Source organism: Rana temporaria, chromosome 6 (assembly GCF_905171775.1).
Source record: "Rana temporaria chromosome 6, aRanTem1.1, whole genome shotgun sequence".
Lineage (NCBI taxonomy): Eukaryota > Metazoa > Chordata > Amphibia > Anura > Ranidae > Rana > Rana temporaria.
Genome location: NC_053494.1, coordinates 199,808,631 through 199,830,787, shown reverse-complemented (window position 1 = coordinate 199,830,787; position 22,157 = coordinate 199,808,631). Strand labels below are relative to the sequence as shown.

Genomic DNA, 22,157 nt, shown 5'->3' with positions numbered 1-22,157 from the left:
TATTTATTTTTTTTGGGGAGATATTTAGATACTTATTATAGCAAAAAGTTAAAAATATTGCATTTTTTTTTTTAAATCGTTGCTATATTTTTGTTTATAGCGCAAAAAATAAAAACCGCAGAGGTGATCAAATACCAAAAGAAAGCTCTATTTATGGGCTTTCATTCAATTTAAATGATGAAACCAGCCAAAGGCTACGAAACAGGATTAAAAAGGCCCTATGTGTCCAGAAAAAAAATAAGCATGAGCTGCAATGTGACTGGTTGGAGGACAACCAAATGAAACAAGGAAAGCGTACAAACCGCGTATTGTACAAACTTTACATTCCATGGATTGTGAACCCAGGACCCCAGTACTGCAAGCCAAAAGTGCTTATAGCTTGGTCACCACAATAGGGATTTAAGTTGAAGAAATTGATAACTTACATGATTTTTTTTTTTTTTTTAACTAGGAGTTTATGTACCCTCGCAACTCGCTATCCCGCGACCATGTCCTTCCTATGCACCAGAGTAACCGGGATGGGGTGGAAGACATGTCCTTGTTGGCTGACCTGCATGAAGCCGCCATCATGTTAAATCTTCATCTCCGCTACCAGCAAGACAAAATCTACGTAAGTAATAAACTCCGGTCCTCCATTCATAAAAAGAAATGTCAGTTTCCAGTTGAAGAGGAACAGGTAATATAACCACCCAGGTGTATTCTTAGGTAATGCACATATTACAACACCTGTGGTCTGCCAGTGGACTAAACTGACATGTCTAGGTAGACTTTTATTGATGAGATCATTTCCTTTCCTCCAATGATCTTCTGAATGTGTACAGTAAAACCTTGGTTTGTGAGCATAATTTGTTCCAGGAACATGCTTGTAATCCAAAGCACTTGTATATCAAAGCATTTTTTTTTTACAGGGTATAAAAGAGAAGAGAGGCACATCTAAGTGTAGCAATAAGTTGCTAAATGTTGTACCTTCATTAAATGTAATCATATTGCTACACTTGGAGGCTCCTCTCTTCTTTTTTATACTCAGTTGTGACATGACACTACTCTTATATCAAGACATCGCTTGTATACCAAGGCAAAATGTATTAATACATTTTGCTTATCTTGCAAAACGCTCTCAAACCAAGTTACTCTCAAACCAAGGTTTTACTGTACTTCTGTTTCAGCATGCATAAGGTGAAGTTATACTTGTTTAGCTAATCCAGAAAAATGGCAATTGAACCTTATTGACTGCTAGGGCACCACTTACCTATTTATCTCATACCAGCACATATAAATGAACCACTTGAGGGGGCGGGTCAGAGAGTTATTTACAGATAAGAATGATCCCTATTGAGAATTTTAATTTGTCTGAAAATTTTAGCAAAAATCTGAAGATTTTGTTGAAATTTCTCAATTTTGGAGAAATGCATTAAAGTTGGTGGAGAAGGTACAATTTAGGTGGTTTGTGGTCTTTACTGATCCGGTGGGTTGTAAATGGCTCCCTAAAGGGTTATTGGAAGCGCCATTCAACTAGCGCCCTGTTCTTGTGCTGAAAAAGTGGCCCATCATTTTGTCTTGTTGGCTATTATTTCTAAAGTAAATTCTGCAGCCTTGGCTTTTTTATATAGTTACATAGTTACATAGTTGGTGAGGTTGAAAAAAGACACAAATCCATCAAGTCCAACCTATGTTTTTATTTCCCATACTTGTAGCAAGTCCTGTGTTGAAACCAGTGTTGCCAACCTACCAGATTGAAATTTACTGACGCAATGTTTTTATTGGCATCTTACAAAATTACAAAAAGTGCAAATTTCAGTATTTAGCCTACAAACAAGTACGCTAGGCAATTAAAGCGGAATAAATAAAAAGCTGCCAAAAAAAATAAAGTGTAATTTCTTCTCTCCTGCCACAAGAAAATATAAGCAGGGGGGGGCGGGCCTGTAAGGGGCCCTGGGGACATTGGGCCCCTTACAGCTGTAATGTAAAAAAAATATATATATATATATATATATATATATATATATATATATATATATATATATATATATATATTTTTTTAGATAATAAAAAAAAAACAGAATGGGGGGCCAGCCGGGACTGTAAGGGGCCCTGGGGACCATCGGGTCCCTTACAGGTGTAATGCAAAAATTATAATAATAAAACGGGAGGGGGGCCAGCCGGGCTCCTGGGGACCATCGGGCCCCCTGGTGGCGGCACTGTACATTATATTCCCACTCCTAGTTAGTTTGTGCTCCTAATATTTTTATTCTCTTGCAGACCAATATCGGCTCCATCCTGGCTTCGGTGAACCCCTACAAGGAGATTGCTGGGTTGTACGATGAAAGCGCCGTGGACTTGTACAGTCGGCACCACTTTGGGGAGCTGCCACCCCACATCTTTGCCATCGCCAACGAGTGTTATCGCTGCCTGTGGAAGAGACATGACAGCCAATGTGTGCTCATCAGGTACGTGCAAATCTTCACACCTCTCATTGTTTTATCGGTTTATTTTATAAGCCACACCCCCCACACAGTTGAAATCACTCTGTAGGACACACTTAAAGGGGAGGTTCACCCTATAAAAAATTCTAACACTACATCCAGCCCAGTTCTGCATATAAAATTACACTGACCTTTTTTTTTTTTTTTTTTTTTCGTAGATAGCGTTTAGCATTCCTATTGACATGCCAATTGATTGACATGCTAAACGACGGCGCACACAGCGCGTCACAACTTCCCGAAGGAAGCTCGGGTCGGCTCGGCTCTATTTGGCGCCTGCGCACCGGCGCCGAATAGAGCCGAGCCGACCCGAGCTTCTTTCGGGAAGTCGTGACGCGCTGTGTGCGCCGTCGTTTAGCATGTCAATCAATTGGCATGTCAATAGGAACGCCCACTCCCGCGGGATTCCCTACCCGGAAGCCGCGGTGAATTCTAAGGCTAAACGCTATCTACGGGAAAAAAAAAAAAAAGGTCAGTGTAATTTTATTTGCAGAACTGGGCTGGATGTAGTGTTAGAATTTTTTTATAGGGTGAACCCCCGCTTTAACCCCTACCTCGCCCCCTAGTGGTTAACCCCTTCCCTGCCAGTGTCATTTACACAGTAATCGGTGATCATTTTTATAGCACTGATCGCTACATAAATGACAATGGTCCCAAAATAGCGTCAAGTGTCCGATGTGTCGCCACAATATCGCAGTCACAATAAAAAACGCTGATCGCCGCCATTACTAGTAAAAATAAAAAATAAATAACACAATGCCGTAAGACTATCCCCTATTTTGTTGACGCTATAACTTTTGCGCAAACCAATCAATATGCGCTTATTGCGATTTTTTTTGATTGATTTTTTTTTTACCAAAAATATGTAGAAGAATCCATATCGGCTTAAGCTGAGGAAAAAAATAGTTTTTTTTATATATATTTTTTTGGGGGATATTTATTGTAGCAAAAAGTAAAAAATTGCTTTTTTTTCCAAAATGTACGCTTTTTTTTTTTTTATAGCGCAAAAAATAAAACTGCACAGGTGATCAACTACCACCAAAATAAAGCTCTATTTGTGGGTGAAAAAAGGACGTCAATTTTGTTTGGGTGCAACGTCGTACAACCCCGCAATTGTCAGTTAAAGCGACGCAGTGCCGAATCGCAAAAAATAGTCTGGTCATCGGGAAGCCAATTCTTCCCGGGCTGAAGTGGTTAAAGCGGATGTGCCATGGGAACAAAATATTAAAAGCCAGCAGCTACAAATACTGCAGCTGCTGACTTTTAATATTAGGACACTTACCTGTCCTGGAGTCCAGCGCCGATCGCAGCAGAGCACGAGCGATCGCTCGTCACTCTGCTGCTCCCCCCGCCATCCACGCTGAGGGAACCAGAAAGTGAAGTGCTCCGGCTTCACTGCCCGGTTCCCTACGGCGCATGCGCGAGTCGCGCTGGGCCCGCCGATTGGCTCACACGCTGTGTGCTGGGAGCCGAGTGTTCCCAGCACACAACGGGCGACAGACGGGATGTGACGGAATGCCCGTCTTTCGCCCGTAGCGTGTGGCCGGAAGTGGGTGCAAATACCTGTCTTTAGACAGGTGTCTGCACCCCCCTCCCCCCTGAAAGGTGTCAAATGTGACACCGGAGGGGGGAGGGTTCCGATCAGCGGGACTCCACTTTAGGGTGGAGGACCGCTTTAATATGGCATCGGATTAAAATTGCTCCAATGTATTGGAAAATCTGATGACTTTCTTTTCAATTTTACTTCAAGTCAGTGGGGGGAGAGGGTGCAGCTGTGCATAGTAACCAATCATCTTCTAACTTCAGCTTGTTCAATTAAGCTTTGACAATTGGCCCTGGTTCACATTGGAGCGATTCGTCATGTGATTTGACAGGTCAAATCGCACGACAAGTCGCAGCCTATTGCCGGTGTTCTGTCGAATAGTGCCCTATATCGAAAAATGCCCCCTCTGGCCTGTGCAATGCGCAGTACGGAACGGCACAACAGCTGATTTCACGATCAGCTGTTTGCATGCGCAGTGCGTCGCAAGAAAATAGCTGACAAGCGCAGAGGGACAGGATTAGGATCTCAGAGTCCGCCTCACACTTGCGTTTTTTTTTTTTTGTGTGTTGCTGGGGGGTGTTCAGTGCTGTAAAGGGACAATGTTATAACAACAAAAAATAAAACGCACTGAACACGGGCCCCAGGTGCGAGGCAGAATCGGAGAATAACACTGGGGTAGATTCAGTAACAATTACGCATTTTTTACGTAGGCGCAGGGCACCGTTTTTGCCCTGCGCCCCCGCAAATTTACTGCGCTACCCGCGATTCACGGAGCAGTAGCTCCGTAAATTGCGTGTGCGCTCTTTAAAATTGCCCGGCGTAAGCGCGCGCAATTTAAATGATCCCGTAGGGGGCGGGAATCATTTAAGTTAGGCGCGTTCCCGCGCCGATCGTAGAGCGCATGCTCCGTCGGGGAAACTTTCCCGACGTGCATTGCGGCAAATGACGTCGCAAGGACGTCATTTGCTTCAAAGTGAACGTAAATGGCGTCCAGCGCCATTCACGAATCACTTACGCAAACTACGTAAAGTTCAAATTTCGCAACGCGGGAACGACGGGAATACGTAACATTGGCTGCCCCTGCTAATAGCAGGGGCAGCCTTACGCGAAAACCGCCGTATGCAAACGACGTAAACTGCGTACGCAGGGCTCGCGTAACGTTGTGAATCGGCGTTAGTATGCAATTTGCATACTATACGCTGAGCACAACGGGAACGCCACCTAGCGGCCATCGCAAGAATGCAGCCTAAGATATGCGGGCATAAGAGCCTTATGCCACGCATATCTTAGGCTGCTGTCGGCGTAACGAGGTTCCTGAATCAGGAGCATTCGTTACGCCGGCGCAAGTAAGCAATTGCGCTGCGTAACTATGGTTACGCAGGCGCAATTGCTCTCTGAATCCGGGCCATTGTCTCTTTGAAGCCCTGAACCTGCCCATCAACACAAAAAAAAAAAACTGCCCTTCACAACACTGAACACGTCTCGCAAGTGCGGGGCTGAATCGGAGAATAATTCTGTCCCTCTGCATTTGTTGGCTATCGTCTCCGACGCACTGCGCATGCGCCGTCACAACAGCTGATCGGAAAATCAGCTGTTGTGCCATTCCGTACTGCGCAGGCCTGAGCAGGCATTTTTTCAATAGAGGGCACTAACTGAAAGAACACTGGCAACTGCATCATTCTCGACCTTTGCAGCGCCACACCGATTTGCAAAAGTAGTTCCTGCACTACTTTTGCAGATTTTCGGATGCGATTTTTAATAGACCTCTGAAGCCACACAGATGTCTTTCAAGTAGCACCTGAAATCTTGTTGACCTGCTACTTTGAAATCGTGCGATTTCAAGTGAAGTGAAATTATTTCAAAGTAGCATCAATGTGAACCAGTGCTTATGCCGCGTACACACGATCATTTTTCGGCAATGAAAAAACGTTGTTTTAAAAAAATGTCATTTAAAATGGTGGTGTGTGGGCTTCGAATCATTTTTCGGGTTCTGAAAAAAAGGTCAATTTTTTTTTCCGAACATGCTGCATTTTTTAACGACGTTTTAAACAATGTCGTTTTTCGGGTTGTAAAAAATGACCGTGTGTGGGCTAAAACGACGTTAAAAACCCGCGCATGCTCAGAAGCAAGTTATGAGACAGGAGCGCTCGTTCAGGTAAAACTAGCGTTCATAATGGAGTAAGCACATTCATCACGCTGTAACAGACAGAAAAGCGCGAATCGTCTTTTACTAACAAGGAATCAGCTAAAGCAGCCCCAAGGGTGGCGTCATCCAAATGGAACTTCCCCTTTATGGTGCCGCTGTACGTGTTGTACGTCACCGCGCTTTACTAGAGCATTTTTTTTAAAAACTATGGTGTGGACCGTTAGGTAAGCTTGGTGTTGTGCCAAGAAATTTATATTTTGTTATGTCCCAAAATTTTCAATAAAAATAAATTAAAAAAACAAAAAAAAAAAACGATGGTGTGTGGGCAACGTCGTTTTAATGATGAAGTTGGAAATATTTCTTTTTTTTTACATGCCGAAAAACGTAGTTTTTTTTTCATGCCGAAAAATGATCGTGTGTACGCGGCATTGGGCTCGGTTCACACTGCCGTGATTTGGGATCCGACTTGTGAACCCTCAAGTCGCATTACATGTGACATCCTATGTTATTCAATGAGAGTTGTCTTAGCACAACTGAAGTCGCTCCGACTTTAGAAAGAATTCCTGTACTACTTCAAGGCGACTTCTATAAGACTTGTGCCCATAGACATTAATGCAAGTTGGATCCTCCTCTATATTGATGTGATTTGGATTCAACATTACAGGAAGATTACCCAGGCATTCCCGATTGGCAGGAACGAGCCGATGTGCCGCGTATAATGACGGCGGCTGGTCGGCAAGTGATTAATTGATGCAAATTGGGAGAGGATTTCTCATTTTGAGTAGATTGACTTCCTATTTTGTCTGCCAGGACAGGAAGTGAAAGAAAATCTCCCCAATGGAACAAAACAATTGACAGTGGTTGAATCCTTCCCACACAGGGGTGGACTGACAACTCATGGGGCCCCCGGGCAATAGAAGATTATGGGGCCCCTGGGCTTACAGATGGCCACCACGCCAGGAGGCAGTGCAGAGGCGGGGCAGCTAAAATCTCAGGATTGTCGCATCAAAAGCTTGTCGGTTTTGGACATATCAGGGACAGATGTAAAAAAAACATATGGGGGCCCCCTAGTGGCATGGGGCCCTCGGGCAGTGCCCGAGTGACTCAATGGTCAGTCCGCCCCTGTCCCACATTTTCAAAACGTAAAATTTGTAGTACTTGATATACAGTAGTTTTAGTGTCCTAATTGTTGTACAGATCTGTCCCCACTTACCAGTCTGGGCCCCCCGCAGTTGCTGGGCGGACTGAGATCAAGCACCAACATATACTGTAGATCTGGTCGGTAAACTCTTGCCTTGTCTTCTTGCAGTGGAGAGAGCGGGGCTGGCAAAACGGAGAGCACAAAGCTGCTGATGAAATTTCTCTCCTCCATGAGCCAGAACTGCGCGGGAGGCGGAAACCAGACGACCGTGGAAAAAGCCCTCATGGAAAGCAGGTCAGATATACCCGGCAGCGAGCTTTTATTTTAATTTTTTTTTTCTTTCAATTTTTGATCTTGTAATTGGTGTCTAAAAGAATCAAAGAAAGACTGTCTGGCATGTTGGTCACATTTCTTTGATTACCTTGTTTGCTACAGTGATCGTTTTCACAATCACATGCTTTGAAAATGGAAAGATTGGCTTTTTAATACGTTTCTTAGACTCTGAGGATAGATGCAGGCTGGGCCAGAGGAAGCAACTAGGATTGAGCTTCAATATCTCCAACCGGTTATTCATGTTGCATTGGGATGACGGGCTGGTTTGTTGGTGGCCTAAAGCCTAACTCCAGGTTTTGTGTTACTTTAAAGCGGAGGTTCACCCAAATTCCAACATTGTGTTATCCTTATCACGCCACATATATATATTGAATTGCCTACTGATTTTTTTTATTTATTTTTTTATGTTCATTTTAATACCTTAAAATAGATGGGTAAAGTTGGACTTCCCATCTTTCTAGTAGGCGTCTCCAGTTTGTTCCCCGGTGCCGCAGTGTTTACTGGGATCTCACCGCAAGGTCTTCTGGGAGCACAGAGTAATTTTTTCCAGGACACAATGCGGAACGCCATTCAGCAAAATCTTGCATACCATCACAACGGGGCATGTACTTTAAATGACGCCACCCGTTGTAATGGCAGCCAGTAAGTTTACTGCCCTTCTCGCCATAAACACTGCGCAGGCGCGAGAACTAGCTGTAAATGCTGGGAGATCAGCATTCACCGCTTCCAGGAAATGATTGCGTGTGGGCTTCACAATGCCCACAAGCAAAATGGAAATTCCCTGAAACGGAAAGTAAAAGTTCATCTTTGCCACGAAAACGAACAGGCTGTATTTGCAGAAACCAAACAAGGGAGTACAGCTTTGCTTTGTAATACCCCATAGAATGCTCAAAAAGAAAGAAAAAAATGGTTGGCCTCGGAACCCCTGCTTTAACTCAGTGGCTTCCAAACTGCAGCCCCGAAACTGGATGTTGTCCGTTTTAGTTGGCTTTATCCGGCCCTTGGGGCAATATTTTTCCCCCTGATAGGAGACATTATTTCTCCCAGTGATGCCAACAATGGGGCATAATTCCTACCACTGGCACCAAAGATAGGACCTCTTCCTCTCCCTAATACTAAAAACCAGACGGTATTCTTCCCCCTGTTACCAAAGTTGGGGGGGGGGTCCTGTTTACTTCCAAAGCACACGATTGCCTTAAAGTGTGAAGGACAGTAAGTTGGCCCCTCAGAGCGCATTTGACAGGTGGTGAGGAGGAGTTGTATCACCTCCTCACTGACTGCTTTAGCCCCTTGAACCCTGCACTAGCATGCCATACCCATGTGCATTGCACATGGTTGCAGGGCACATGCAGAGTGCTAGAAAAAGCCCTAAACCAATCCTACCAGGCCTGTCCTATAGACTTTAACCAAGAGGGGAGCCCTCCACAAATAACAGATTGTGTGTGTGTATATGTGTGTGTGTGTGTGTGTGTGTATGTGTGTGTATATATATATATATATATATATATATATATATATATATATATATATATATATATATATATATATATATATATATATATATATACACACACACAGTAAAACCTTGTGCAGCGCCCTGCTCCTGTTGAGTAGGCGCTTTTTTGTACATTTTTGTTAACTAAACTGTAGTTTTATCTCAGAGAATTATACCAAATTGTTGGTTTCTGTTCAGTCCAGCTGTGTTGCACATGTTCCCCTTGCCTTGTCGCTGTCACCTTCTCTTTTATCCTCTGGAGCTCCTGCTGTATTTTTCTTCTAATCCCCTTGTGGAGGCTTCCATGTGTGGATGGACATTTTATTATTACACAACCTATCACACTGCTATAATCTTTTGATATGGACTATAAACTGAAGGACTTATGAATAAATGGTTGTGGAACAAATTATTTGAGTTTCCATTATTTTTTATTGGAAAAGTTGCTTTGATATACAAGTGCTTTGGATTACAAGCATGTTTCTGAAACAAATAATGCTCGCAATCCAAGGTTTTACTGTGTGTGTGTGTGTGTGTGTGTGTGTGTGTGTATGTATGTGTGTGTATGTATATATATATATATATATATATATATATATATATATATATATATATATATATATATACACAGCCCTCAAAATTTCCACTCGCCTGCTAGCATTTGGCGAGTGGATTTAAGCTGGGGGCGAGTGATAACAGTTCTGCATGACCAACAGTCCAATCTGTGCCTACACTTCGAGCCACGCTGCGATTGGCGGCCGAAGAGGAAAGGTGCGTGCCCAGGAAAAGTAGTCGGGTGAGCCGCACACATGCAGAGCAGTACACAGGTGCTCTCCTTACAATTCTCGTTAAGCCATGGGACCTAACAGTATGACCTCTCTGAGCCTGGCTTCCCAACCTGACCAATGTAGCTGGAGAGCAGAGAGCAGGAAGGAACAAGTGAGCTGGAGGACTGCGATTATCCCCACTCTGGGTGTCCCAGGTAGGCAGTGCAGCACGGCGCTCACCAAGAGTTGCCCTGACAAGAGAGCGGCAGTATGCTGTGCAGTGTCAGTGTGCGCTGTGTTGTGGTGTCAATGGCTATGCAGGTGTGTGAATCTTGGTACTGGATTGTACTCCCTCCCGCTGTGCTGCAGCTCCTCTCCTCACTGCCCGACAATGAAAGGGGGAAGTGGGAACATGCAAGTGTGGAGCCGCACACAGGGGCTCCTGATTATGAGAGTGGGTAGAATAGGAGAGGGAGAGAGAGAGGAGGATGGATGGGGGTTGCAGAAGAGACAGCAAGAGAATGGGGGAAAAGACCTGGTTCTAGAGAGAAGGCAGAGGAGGAGGAGGAGGAGGAGGGAGACTTGTACATAAGAAGAGGGAGAGCAATATTTGCAGAAGTAAAAAAGTCCATGTCCCTCTGGTTTGCCCCAGTGCCATGTCCCTCTGGTTTTCCCCAGTGCCATGTCCCTCTGGTTTTCCCCAGTGCCATGTCCCTCTGGTTTTCCCCAGTGCCATGTCCCTCTGGTTTGCCCCAGTGCCCTGTCCCTCTGGTTTGCCCCAGTGCCCTGTCCCTCTGGTCTGCCTCAGTGCACTGTCCCATTTTGTTAAAGTTGTTGTTGGTAATATTTAATTGTGTAACTTGATTCGGCATAAAACATTTAACAGTGTCATTCCAAGAGATAATCTACAAGGGCGTTTTTAGGGGTGGAATTAGGGGCGGGGCAGTGTATGGGCTAGGTGAGGCAACTGGTGGCGAGTAACACTTGAGGCCTGTCTATATATATATATATATATATATATATATATATATATATATATATATAATAAAAAATTAAATTATTATATTGACAGAGGTCCTGTTTACATATGGAAGTAGACCGTGCTTAGTGAAAGGGTGCCTGAGCAGTCAGAATGAACTGGCATCCAAGCAGAGGAGACGGGTGGGTTTTGCCCACATATGGGAGTTTACAATCCATCAGTACTCGCCTGCTGAGACACTCATTGCAGAGGCAGCTTGTGTATGGACATGCAGGGGCATTCTTGGGTCTCTATGGCCTAAAAAACGGCACTCTAACCAGATTGATACCCAAGGTAAAGGACAGTAGGACCCTGGCCAATAAACTAGTCTTTGACAAAACAGTCCAAGAACTGCACAACCCAAGCTGGACAACAAATTATCCTGTGGGGTGTAAACTGTCTAGTTGAAAATAGTGTGGAAATGACCCCTGTGAGGGGGATGCTGATCCTTCCGAAAAACATTTGTACAGTGTGTGTGTGTGTGTGTGTGTGTGTGTATATATACTGTATATGTATGTGTGTGTGTGTGTGTGTGTGTGTATATATACTGTATATGTATGTGTGTGTGTGTGTGTATATATATATATATATATATATGTGGTCTAGATCTTGAGGCCCAATAGCCGTTCATCAACTACATAGTATAGATGTGCTTCATCATTGCTGGCCAGTGTGTGGCCCTCGGGGTCACCCCTGGTTTAGACCAGAACAATAGAAACTGATACCTGATTTGACTGCGACTTATCAAATAAGGATATTGGTTCATCCTTGGCTAAAAAAATAAAATAAAAAATAATAATAATGAGTGATATGTTTTTTTTCAAAGCAGCCTTTAATTCTAGCGCAGGTTAAAATTTGCAGATTATCGTTATGCAAAACATAGATGAAGGCAAGTTGCAGAGACTAGAAGAATGACGTTGGCGGTTTGCATGTCTCAATGTATACAATAGTGATTAGTGGGCAGGAAGCGGAAGATTAGCCTAGGTCTATAGGAAGGGACATGTGCTTTTATGTCAAATAACTCTGGAAGAGTGTGTATACCATGACCTATGTGTATATAGGATTTGTCTACATTGTGGTTGTGTAATGGTCTTTAATGACCTGTGAGAATTCCTACATAGAATTCCCTGGCAGTCAGTCCAGCATGCAATCATTGTACAGGGCTGTCCATTATCTTGCTGGATATTACTTGGTGATGTGACATATATACAAACATTCTCTGCGTGGTACACGACTCATTTACACTGCGTGAGTCCGCAATGTATAGAATAGAGGGCTATTTTTATAAGATGGTGATGACGGTTCATGTCCATAGAGGAAATGTATATATATGTATGTATATATAGTCTACTATATCCTAGCACAATATGTAAGATTCAGAAAGCCAATCAAAATCTAGCTGTAGAATACTATACAAGCCAATCAAAATCTAGCTGTAGAATACTATACAAGCCAATCAAAATCTAGCTGTAGAATACTATACAAGCCAATCAAAATCTAGCTGTAGAAAACGATACAAGCCAATCAAAATCTAGCTACAGAAAACTATACAAGCCAATCAAAATCTAGCAATAGAAAACCATACTAGCCAATCACACACTAGATGCAGAAAACCCTGCCAGCCATTGGTGTGTGCAGCCTTCTGCATTAGGCTTCATTCACACTTGGCCGTTCGGGTCCGTCTGTCGGCGGACCTGAACGGCCGCTCCATGCATCGCTATGGAGCGTCGGATGTCAGCGGAGACATGTCCGCTGACATCCGACCCGATCCGCTAAAAACAGACGTATGGGGGCCACGTCCCCATCCGTCCATGCGGATCGGATCGGGTGAGATCTGATGAAAACAGACATGCTGTCCGTTTTCATCAGATCGCTCCATAGGGACACAGCGGTGCCCGACAAGCCCCTCCCCGCTCAGTGAGCAGAGAGGAGCTTGTCATCGTCGGCTCAGCGGAGATCTGCGGACTGATCTCCCGCTGAGCCGACGGGAGCAGGCGGACTCCGTAGCGACGGAGTCCGCCAAGTGTGAATGAAGCCTAAGGCCCCGTACACACGAGAGGATCCACCTGCTGCAATTGATCCGCGGACCGGCTCCAGCGGATAGATCCCCTGGTGTGTACAATCCAGCGGATCTGTTTCCGCTGATTTTTATCCCCTGGGATGGATTTCAAGCGGATAAAAATTTGAAGACATGCTTTCAAATCTATCCGCTTGAATCCATCCCAACGGATTGATCCGCTGGTCTGTACAGACTCACCGGATCAATCCGTCCGAAGGGATCCCCCGCATGCGTCGTAATGATTCGACGCATGCGTAGAATTCCTTATATGACAGCGTCGCGCATGTCGCCGCGTCATCATCACTGCGCGACACGTCATCGCGAGGGGATTTCGGCGCGGATTTCGATCCGATGGTGAGTACACTCCATCGGATCCAAATCCTCGAGAGGATTTATCCGCGGAAACGGTCCGGTGGACCGTATCCGCGGATAAATGCTCTCGTGTGTACTAGGCCTCAGGGTGTGCACCCTGGGAGCACATACACGTGTGTGTATATGAGCAGAGGAGTGTGGCGGTGTCAGTAGAGCAAAGATTGGTGTCAACAGGACAGTAGATGGTGTCACTAGGGCACTGGACAGTGTTAGCAGATTTTTATTTATTTTTTACAATTTTTTTATTTATTTTATTATTATTATTTTTACAATTTTTTTTTTTTTTTACAATTTTATTAGTAGCCCAGTTATGGGGCTTTGGTGAAATATCAAGGGTCTAAACAAACCCCTGATGTTTTAATTTTAAGACAGTGTTCTCTGTGTTCCTACTAAAAAGATTTAAGTTGCCACTTGCACGGTTCAGAGTGATACTGATGTTTTGCCTTCCCTAGTTTGCTTGGTCATCGGGTGAGTAAAGTAGAATGAAAGATTTTTTTATTTTTTTTTATTTTTTATTAAACCAGATTTTAGTGTCTCTTTGGGAAGGATAATGGGTTAGGTTAGGGGTGTAGTTGATTTTATTTTTATTATCTTATTTTATTTGTCTATGGTCTAGAATGAACTGTGTATTCTTCACATTCTTTGTTCTGTTTAAATTGCAGTGTCATCATTTTTTTTCCCTTCACAGCCCGATCCTGGAAGCTTTCGGCAATGCCAAGACTGTTTATAACAACAACTCCAGCCGCTTCGGGAAGTTCATCCAACTTCACTTCTCCCAGCAAGGACACATCCAGGGTGGGCGCGTGGTGGACTGTATCCTTCTAAATGGCAGCGGGGTATTGGCTGTCCTGCTGGGCGCTGCTCACAGCTTTGTTGGCGACAATCAGATGAACCTTTTTATTCTTCCTGTTGCTGGCAGCTTCATTTTGGCAATCCCGTACACCATAAAACTCCGAACACAGACATAAAAATGTGATTTGCCTTCGAGCAAATGCAGAGCACTGTGTAAACAGTATATACAGATAGTAATTTAGCTGTTTTTCTCAGCTAAGCACACCCTGCTGCATGCATCTACGCTAAGGGCAGATGGATTCTAGGAAGTAAATGCTACATTAATCATTTGCTCATGCTAGGTGGTTGTTTTTCAAAGTGATTTCTCAACAAAATAAAGCATAGAGACGTGAATAGATGGGGGGGGGATTGCTTTGAATATTAAAAATGCATTAAATCGTGTTGATGGTTGGTGGTGCTCAGTTGCACTAAAGATCCACTTTAAGCTTTTATTTGTTTCCTTAACGGATGGTCAACCAGATTTGTTGGAAAAGGTAAGTTTGGTTTCTCCGTACATCATATGTGTCTGTTGGGGTTCTTTCCTTGGTCTCTGGGGTTTCCTGTCCCCTTCCAGCAGGGCAGATATAACCATGGCGGATCTCTGTCCTATTTCACTCCATAGACCAGGGTAACGCGGCAAAGTCCCGGAGAGAGAAGCTATCACATATTCTACGCTCTGCTCGCCGGTGCAAATAAGGACGACCGAGGTGAGTGATCCAAGTGTCGTTTTATAGATTATCTAAGTATAGTGGAACCTTGGATTGCGAGTAACGCGGTTAACAAGCGTTTCCCAATATGAACACTGTATTTTTTTAAATCCTGATTTGGTTTGCGAGTGTCTCGCAAACCAAGTAGGATTCAAACCTCTGTGGTGTGCAGTACCGCATTTGGCCAAAGGTGTGGAGGCGCCGGAGCCGTTTGGAAATGCACGGTAATACTCTGGGGTAGATTCAGGTACGTGCGCTTCTTCTTACGGCGGCGCAGCGTATCGTATTTACGCTACGCCGCCATAACTTGCAGGAGCAAGTGCAGTATTCACAAAGCACTTGCTCCGTAAGTTGCGGCGTAGCGTAAATGGGGCCGGCGTAAGCGCGCGTAATTCAAATGTGGAAGGGGGGGCGTGTTATATGTAAATGTATGATGACCTGACGTGATTGACGTTTTGTACGGACGGCACATGCGCTGTCCGTGTACAAATCCCAGTGTGCATTGCTTCCAAGTACGGCGCAACGACGTATTGGTTTCGACGTGAACGTAAATTACGTCCAGCCCTATTCGCGAACGACTTGCGCAAACGACGTAAATAATTCAAATTTCGAAGCGGGAACGACGTCCATACTTAACATTGGCTGCGCCTCCTAATAGCAGCAGCAACCTTACGCAGAAAAAGCCTTTACGCAAACGACGTAAAAAACTACCGCCGGGCGCACATACGTTTGTGAATCGGCGTATCTAGGTATATTGCATATTCTACGCCGAAAACAACGGAAGCGCCCCTAGCGGCCAACGTAATATTGCACACAATTCTACGCCGCCGCATTCAAGTTACGTCAGCGGAGGAAGCCTATTTTTTTAGTGTATCTGCCTTTGAGAATCGGAGTAACGATACGCGGGCGCGGATTTCAAATTACGGCGGCGTATCTGGAGATACGCCGCCGTAAAAGGTACGTGAATCTACCCCACTGTTCCCGAGTGTTTCCGAGTCTTTCCAGGTATTTGGTGCAGCCGAATGGTCCCGGAGTATTTCCGAGTCTCTCCGACACCCCTCTACCTCTGGCCACATGTGGTATTGCATGCCATGAAAATTCGATGTGGAACAAATTTGTTTTCGTTTCCATTGACTTCTATGGGGGAAACTTGCTTTGATATGCGAGTGCTTTGGATTACAAGCATTCTCCTCGAACGGATTATGCTGGTAATCCAAGGTTCCACTGTACATACAATGACGGCTCCATGCTGCAAAAACTACTAGTAGCAGAATTTCAGTTTCCATTCATATGACTATTATTACAATTTAGATGTGTCCAGACATTTTTATAATCGTGCAATAATTGAGCCCTGATGAAGTGCTTGAGCCACTGAAACGTGTTGGCTTTCCATTTTATTTTATTTTTTAAAACCTACTTTGGAATTTTAGGACCAGATTCACAGCCGAGATACGCCGTCGTATCTCTGTTTTAGGGTCTTCCTAACTATGCGACTGATTCATAGAATCAGTTACGCATAGATATCCCTAAGATCCGACAGGTGTAATTGTTTTGCACTGTCGGATCTTATGATGCAATACCGCGGCCGCCGCTGGGGGGAGTTTGCGTCGTAAACCAGCGTCGGGTATGCAAATTAGTAGTTACGGCGATCCACGACAGTTTTTCGCGTTCGCTACGTCGCTGCTAGTCTAGTTTCCCGTCGCAAAGTTAGTCGTCGTTTTAGGTGCCCTAACTTTAGACACCACACGTATGTGCTGTATAAAGTATGGCCGTCGTTCCCGCGTCGAAATTTAATTTTTTTTTCTTCTTGCGTAAAACGTCCGGGAATACGAATGTACGCTACGCACGTCGTCGCCGTTCGAAAAAATGAAGTCACTTCGCGCAAAGCACGACGGGAAATTAAAAATAGAGCATGCGCAGTACGTCCGGCGCGGGAGCGCGCCTAATTTAAATGGCACACGCCCCTTTGAATTACGCGGGCTTACGCCGGAGGCCGCCAGCGTAAGTTTTCACGCAAGTGCTTGGTGAATCAGGCACTTGCGATGAAAACTTGCGGCGGTGTAACGTATCTACGATACGTTATGCCGCCGCAATTCTTCGTGAATCTGGCCCTTCGATCCTAAATACAGTTGGCTTCATATATATTTGAACACGGGCACAATTTTCATACTTTTGGCTCTGTATGCCACCAGAATAAAATTAAAACAAAATGATCCAAATGAATTTGAAGTGCAGACTTTCAGCTTTAATTGAAGCTCCAGGTATTTTCTTTTTCTCTTGCTTGGTTACATTGTTACATGTAAGTACACATACTGCATAGCTGTAGGATGACAATGACTGTAGTAGCCGCCGGAACTACAGTGACCTTTGTGGGTCATTGTAGCGCCAGCTACTACAGTGATTCTCTGCTTCTACAGGGATCGGTCAGGTATGGAATATGTGTACAGTGTACTTTATATTAATCCAAGCTGGAACAATGTGAACATGCAAAAATAAATAAAAAATCAGCTTTAAATGTGTTTAAAAAAATAAAAAAATACATCTTATGATTTTTTTGCAGAAGCTCTCTCGCTCTCGGATCCTCATTCTTATCAGTATCTCTGTAACTCGGGCTGCGTGACAGTGGAAGGCCTCAACGATAAGGAAATGTACGAGAACGTTGTGGTGAGTCTATCTGATTTTCTGACAAGATCTGCTTCCTGCAGACCTTTCAGATTTTTTTTTTTTTTTTTTAAACCCTATGAATTGGGCCCCTTTCACACTGAGTTTTTCAGGCGGTTTAGCGCTGAAAATAGCGCCTAAATACCCTATGAAAAACTCCTTCCCTGCAGTCTCAATAAGGGCTCAAGTCCTGCGGGAACGCGTGGGAATGGAGTTCCTGCACTTTTTTCACAGCAGGAACGCAGTTCCCTTTGCAGGACTAGAGCAGCCGAGCCGCCCGAGCCAATCCTTCACTAAGCGGCGATGCCCAGCTCGAGTCACTGTCAGGGGCAGGCGAACCTTAGTAATCCTTTATGTTACTGGCCGCTTCCCGTATATGGATTCATCATGTAGTGTGTGGGTATTCCGTCACTTCCTCGATGCCTCAATGTCTCCTGGGAGCTTTTGTCATTGTTCCCAGGAGACTTTGCGGAGATCTGCCGCGAGTTATCGCAGGATTTAGAAAGAACTTGCGGTTTAGTAATTATGCATATGGGCGTATAATTTTTTATTTTTTTTGGTGGGGGAGTGGATCTTGGGTGGGAGTTCCCACACTTTTTTCCCCAGGACTTGAGCCCTGGTGAGCACTATTTAGTGTCAATGGGGTAGATTCAGGTAGGGGCGCGCACTGGTACGGCGGCGCGGCGTACCGTTTTTACGCTACGCCTCCGTAAATTACTGGAGCTACGCTTCATTCACGAAGCATTTGCTCCGTAATTTGCGGCGGCGTTTCGTAAAAAAAACATGCGTTTTAGTAATTATGCACATGAGGGTATAATTTATTTGTATTTTTTTTTGGTGGGGGAGTGGATCTTGGGTGGGAGTTCCCACACTTTTTTCCCCAGGACTTGACCCCTGGTCTCAATGTGAAAGCCTGAGGGCCCGAGGGCTTTCACACTGAGGCGATGCGCTGGCGAGATCGCTCCAAAAGTCCTGCCAGCAGCATCTTTGGAGCGGTGAGAGGAGCGGTGAACCGCTTTTTCTCAGCTCCTTCCCATTGAAAGCAATGGGCACCGCAGTAATACCGCCGGTAATGCGCCTCTGCAGAGGCGCATTGCCGGCGGTATTGACCCTTTTTCGGCCGCTAGCGGGGGTTAATACCGAACCGCTAGCGGCCGAATTCCACCGCAATTCTGACAGTATAGCGCCGCTAAAAATAGCAGCGCAATACCGCCACCGCACATCGAGCCCCAGTGTGAAAGGGACCTAACAGCCTTGGACATTCTGGTCCATCTAAAAAACATGAAATTTTTATTTTATTTTTATTCTGTTTGCATTAAAGAGAAATTCCAGGTATGACAATTTTTACGTCGTTCTATTGGTGCAGCTTTGCCCAATTAATTTATGCATGTGCCATACCTGTGGGATCCTTCTGGAAGTTGCAAGGATAAGTGCAGTTAAGTTAAGTGTGCCCTGATTTGTTTCTTACTGTGGGGGGGGGGGGGCGTGGCTTAGCGTGTGACGTCACTGATCGTCGTTCCCTATGACAGGGAACAGAGGATCAGTGTCAGTCTCACTAGGAAGCATGGGGAAAGGTTTGTTTACACTTACCTCTCCCCGTTCTTCCTCTCTGTGACCCAATCGCGGGACACCAGCGGCGATCGGGTCCGCGGTTCCCGCGGGGATGGTCACTGAGATTTGGACCGGGTCGCGAGCGCGCTGCCAGCGGCACGCTGCGCGACCCACGGTTGGGCTCTTAAAGAAGACATACATGTATGCCATTGTGCCCAGCCGTGCCATTCTGCAGACGTATATCTGCGTGCGGCGGTCCTTGAGCAATTAATGGAGCGTGGCAGGGTGTGTGTCCTATGCTTACATACTTTTGCTAATAGGTGTCCCTCGTTCCCATCTCAAAAAGTTGGGAGGTATGCAGTGGTTATAAAAAAAGTGCCAATAGTTCTACTTTAAGACTGGATAATTTGCAGATACATAGCTAGATTCAGGTATGTGAGCCTAACGTTGGGCAGGCACAGCGTATCGTATTTACGCTACGCCGCCGTAAGTCAGAGAGGCAAGTGCTGTATTCACAAAGCACTTGCCTCCAAAGTTACGGCGGCGTATCGTAAATGGGCCGGCGTAAGCGCGCCTAATTCAAATTGTGAGGAGGTGGGCGTGTTTTATGTAAATAAACCATGACCCGACGTGATTGACGTTTTTAACGAACGGCGCATACGCCGTCCGTGGACATATCCCAGTGTACATTGCTCCAAAATACGCCGCAAGGACTTATTGGTTTCGACGTGAATGTAAATTGCGTCCAGACCCATTCACGAATGACTTACGCAAACGACGTAAAATTTTAAAAATTAGACGCGGGAAAGACGTCCATACTTAACATTGGCTAGGCCAGCTTTTTGTTCGACTAACTTTACGCCTGAAAACGCCTTATGTAAATGGCGTATCTTTACTGCAAAGGGCAAGCGTACGTTCGTGAATAGGCGTATCTCGCTGATTTACGCATTCTAGGCGTGAATCAGCGTTCACGACCCTAGCGGCCGGCAGAACTAGACAGCTAAGATACGACGGCGCAGGCCGTCGTATCTGGGCTACATTTTAAGTGTATCTCAATTTGAGAATACACTTAAATGTAAGACGGCGCAGATTCAGAGTTACGACGGCGTATCTACTGATACGCCGGCGTAAACCTCTCTGAATCTGGCTAATAATTTTTGCTGCCTTATGGTTGAAGTACAGCAATCATCTGTTTGGCGCTATAGCTGCACTGGATGTTGGATCAAGCAGGAGTCGCTGGCTGTCCCAGTAAAAGGAGAAAATATACAAGATATTTATTGATCTATATGGCATGTTGACCTAACCAGGGTTTAGTGTATCATGTCTGTGTGCTGATCGCGCTGTCCATTTCCCCTAATATTGCTTTTTCTCCGGTCAGACCGCCATGCAGGTGATGGATTTCTCTGATGAAGAGATCAGGGAGGTGTGGAAACTCTTATCTGGGACTCTGCAGATCGGGAATCTGGAATTCATGACGGCCGGGGGAGCCCAGATTACCACTAAAGCCGGTAAAGATCCAAGTCTGTCTGTTATCTCTCGGTCTATGAAGGATCGGATATCTCCCTTGGATCTGTTTTCAGCCAGTCTGTGCATCTCTCTTTATATTATAGATGGATATCTGTATAATCACTCCCCACCCCAGCTATTTTTCCATCTATTTATCTATCGATCTATCTAATATCTGTCGTCTGTCTATTCGTTTATCTGCCTGTCTGTCCCTCTATTTCTTTCTACCTGTCTGTTGGTATAATATAGGTCTCTCTCTTATCTATCTCTCCTCTGTTGTATAGTTACATAGTAGGTGAGGTTGAAAAAAGACACAAGTCCAACCTTTGTGTGTGATTGTATGTCAGTATTACCGTATTTATCGCGGTAAAGCGCGCTCCCGCGTATACCGCACACCCCTAAAGTTGCCCCCGAAATTCCTGTAAAAAAAAATGTTATATGATTTTATTACTTACAGTTTTGGTGTCTTCCCAGCGTCCATCGTCCGGTCCGGCGTCCGTCTGCAGCCTCGGTGGTGTCCTCCCGGCTTCTCCAGCGCGCGCCTCAAGTCGAGTCCCCGCGCTCAGTTCGAACGCCTCCGCCGACATATACCGAGTGCAGTACACTCGGGTACATTCGGCAAGGCTCGGCTTCGCTCGCGCTCACGCTCTGTGACGTTTATGCGTGAGCACGAGCGAAGCCGAGCCTAGCCGAATGTACCCGAGTGTACTGCACTCGGTATATGTCGGCGGAGGCGTTCGAACTGAGCGTGGGAAGTGGGGACTTGACTTGAGGCGCGCGCTGGAGAAGCCGGGAGGACACCACCGAGGCCGCAGACGGACGCCGGACTGAGTATTCTCAAACTGAGCGCGGGAAGCGGCTATCGGCGTATATCGCGCACCCACGATTTCCCCCTTATTTTAAGGGGAAAAAAGTGCGCGATATACGCCGATAAATACGGTATATTGTATATCCCTGTATGCAGTAGGGTATTTAGGTTCTGTGCTGCCCTAGGCCTGACTAAACTTGTGCACCCCCTAATTTAATAATGACCCACCCCTTCCTGTCAAGGTCACACCCCTTTCTGTTTAAGGCCCAATCCCCATTAGTCATCCTTGCATTAGTTGTCCTCATCATAATGTCCCATTAAATCAATTGCCCCCATCAAAGTTTCCCTTTACATCAAATGTCCCCATCAGAGCTCCCCCACATCAACTGCCCCATCACAGTGTCCCCTGACCTCAAATGTCCCCATTAGAGTGCCCCCTTACATCAGTTGCCACTAGGGTTGTCCCGATACCGAGCATTTGCGTGAGTACTTGTACTCGCACAAATGCTCCGGATGCCTTTGCCGATACCTGGAATGGGTGAGAGGAAGTCAGCGGGCGGAGTCAGCCGAGCAGAGGGCAGAGAGCAGAGTGGAGCGGTGAGCAAGTCCTCAGGCGGGTAAGCTTGTAAGGGGCAGCCGCATCATCCATCCGCGACCGGAGCCGCCACATTCGGTAACGGAAGTGACGCTCCGTGTTGCCGTTAGTCGGTGCTTGAAAATCCCGACACCCATCTTGGTA

General features: G+C 45.4%; 1 pseudogene; it reads left to right on the top strand.

Annotated features, from left to right (window-relative positions):
• Positions 1-22,157, top strand: part of LOC120944450 — a 222,268-nt pseudogene that overhangs the window by 100,541 nt on the left and 99,570 nt on the right.